The following is a 3507-nucleotide window of genomic DNA, read 5'->3' as shown; positions in this document are numbered from 1 at the left end:
GAGGTGACTGGAATGGACTCCGCATGCACTGGGAAGGCACTTAATCTGTGACCACAATTATATTAAGTGGTGACGGGTCAGAAAGAAGAGTAACCTATAGTACTGGCCTTCGAGGAATGCTTAGATTCCACACTGTAGTGCTAGAAGGAGCTCGGTGCATCTAGAGTTATAGACCTGAACATTTGTTTTGCATACACGAAAACTGAGGCCAAGAAAAACAATGGCCTGCTAAAAATTCTTTGAGAATTCCTCACAATAGCAAATAATCCATAAGCGAATCTTGAATTGAAAGAGTTCATCCTCTGATTTAAAGCTTTAGAAAACTGATAACAATTATTTAGTGCCTTTCATGGACAAGACTGTGATAAATATGAATATGAAGCATACATATGCTGAATCTGTTAGAGAAGCTATAGCTCAGTTTGGAAACAAGATGGAGACACATAGAAAGTAAATAATGAATTTCTTCAAGATAAGATGAAAATAACTATCTTTTCTGGAGTATTTTCTTGTATTAGGCAATAGCCTTGTTATTTATATGTGTAGCTCACTAGAGCCAGAGGACAACCAGACAGGGCAAGGATTCTTACCAATATTCCACAAGCTCAGAGAAGTGGAGTGATGTGCCCAGGGGTTCATAGCTAGTAAGTAACTGAATCAGGATTCTTCAGCCAGGCATGTATGTGTGATTCCAACCCTTTCTACTCCAGCCCGCCACACAATGGAAACAGTGCTACGTCTGATGAGCTGCCAGCTGAGTAGACTTGGCTCAGAGTGGGGCTGGGAGCTCTGGCAATTTGGATAGGCAGAAACGAGGGGGCTGGCAATTTGCATAGGCAGCAACGAGGGGCTAGGATCTCAGGGCAGTGAGACTGGTGGAGGAAACACGTGACAATTCTAGCTACTGTACTGGAACTGACAAGATTCAAGAGTAAGTAGTTTACTTAGGAAGGGATTCCAGAAAACACCTGGGACAGTGAGGTGAAATAGAAGGAAAAAAGCTACTAGAGCATGCATGATGAAGCAAGTTACCACCAGAGGTGACTGGAGCTCATAACTTCCAGGGGGCACTGGGAAGTAGTGCAGAACCCACCTCACAGTTCCCCGCCAGTGGGGTAAGGAAGCCAATCTTTATCTACCAACCCACCCGTTACTGGTTGAGAGCTCCTTCTGGAAGCATTACTCTACCTTCTTAACATCTGACCACCCTACTAAAGCTGACATAGTCTGCACCACCATGGGCATCAAAGCACCAAGCTGGGTCTTCCTTGATTGTTGGAAGTATCTTTGATTCTGACGGGTCTTTCCCTGTTTTCACCTGACTTGGTGGGCCCCACTGACAACAAAGTTATGTTATTAACAAAATTAGAGCTTCGTTCCTTTCATCTGAGCAGCTCAAAGCATTCCACAAACCCACCTCAATAACTATTACAATACCTCCAGGCAGCCAAGAGGAAGAACAGTCTTATGTATGGTGAAAGGGGAAGATATTCAGATCCAGGACATTATATAATTTATATACCTTTTGAGGTCAGGATGAAAGTGCACCCAGTGTGGTCAAAGTACATAGAGGTCAAAGGGACACGGGCTTTTAAGGAGAACTTTGAAGTCACCAGAAAGGGGTTTCTTCTGAGAGCTCTAGGATGGCAGGAAGTAACTGCTGAAATTCCTGTATCAAACAGAATTCTCCGGAAAATCAAACACCCTAATTCCTTCCAATGCAAAGAGTAGGCTCACATCTTTACACATGCTCAGCACATCTGGGAACATCCTAGGTCAAAACATGTAAGGTGTTTTAAGTAACAAAGTTGGGGCTATAGGAAGAAAGTTGATGAAACAGAAAAAAATTAAGATTTTCTTGTAATTTTCCCCAAGTGAGTTTTTCCTGCCTTTTAACACTAAAAAAATTAACTTTTGATTTCATAAAAATAATACCTGTGACTGAAAAAATTATATTGCAAAAAAGAAAAATTATATTCACAGAAATAGGAAAAAATGTAAACATTGTTCAAATTCCTATCACCTTAAGACAGTCATTAACATTTTGTTGACCATCCTTATATAATTCATTTTCCACACATACACATATATCATTTAACAAAAATGTAATCCTACCATGCATGTTTGCATCCTGTATGTTTTTTATTTTTAAAAAATTATTTTTATTGAAGTTCAATTTGTCAACATTTAGCATAACACCCAGTGCTCATCCTGCCAAGTGCCCCCCTCAGTGCCCATCACCCAGTCACCTCAACCCCCCACCCACCTCCCTTTCCACTACCCCTTGTTCATTTCCCAGAGTTAGGTGTCTCTCATGTTTTGTCACCCTCACTGATATTTTCACTCGTTTTCTCTCCTTTCCTTTTATTCCCTTTCACTAATTTTTATATTCCCCAAATGAATGAGACCATATAATGTTTGTCCTTTTCTGATTGACTTATTTCACTCATGTATCCTTTTTTAAATTGTAGTATTTTTTCCCTTCATTCCCAACCCCCACTCTTTCCCAAGTAATCATGGTTAACAAAATGTATCCTTCTCCAGGCTCATATAATTATAGGCAAACACAGATACAGTCCACGCTCCATTTTCTTCAACTGTCCTAATCATGTTCTTTATAGCTAATTTGTCCCCATTCGGGATCCAGCCCAGGCTCATACATGGCACTTTGTGCCTAGATCTCTGGAGTCTTCTGCCATGTGGACCAGCCACATTACTTCCTGTTTTTTCTACTTGATATTGACATTTCAGAAGAGTACAGACCATCTATTTTTATACAGTGTCATCCAATTTGGGTTTGTCTGGTGTTTCTTCACAATAAAACTCAAGTTAGGACCCTCAGCGGCTCTTGGCTTGCGCACACCGGCAACATAGTTGAAACTACCAGACACCTGCCGCATTCAGGCCCGCTGCTTCTTCTGGGCCTACGGTTCATCACACAATTTTTTTTCAAGTAAGTAGGTTCCATGCCTTATGTGGGGCTTGGACTACCACCCTGAGACCAAGAGTCCCATGCTCTACCGAATGAGCCAGCCAGGGCCCTCCTCATGCGATTTTGAAGAAGCATGTTCATACTGCTTCCAGCTATAGGTGCTGGATAAAGCTGGAATGTGCCTCAAGCCCAAGCCAAAACAGACACTCAAAATACAGACCCTTGTTAATTGAGAAGCAGAAGAGTATGCACTCAGTTTTAAAGCAGCAAAAATTGTGAAGGACAGTCTCCAAAACTCCTTTGCTTATGACTCATAAAACATGCAACAGAACGGTAAACGTGATGGTGAAAGAAGCTTCCCATCAGCGATGAGAAACAGCAGTTCTACACTGCCAAGATGAAACACCTGCTGGAGGACTCAGGAGAATAAAGCTCAGTATTCTGCAAGGTGTTCCAACCACGAGAGCCTGGCCCTGGTGTTCAGAACACCTACATCTGCAGCCAACGCCCATCTGCTCCTCAGAGGACGAGAGCAAAACAAACACCTCCCTCAACTGAAAATGCTGCTTAGTCAG

This window comes from Nyctereutes procyonoides, unplaced genomic scaffold, assembly GCF_905146905.1.
Source record: "Nyctereutes procyonoides isolate TBG_1078 unplaced genomic scaffold, NYPRO_anot_genome, whole genome shotgun sequence".
Lineage (NCBI taxonomy): Eukaryota > Metazoa > Chordata > Mammalia > Carnivora > Canidae > Nyctereutes > Nyctereutes procyonoides.
The sequence above is the reverse complement of the archived record's forward strand: the minus strand, read 5'-3'. Positions refer to the sequence as shown.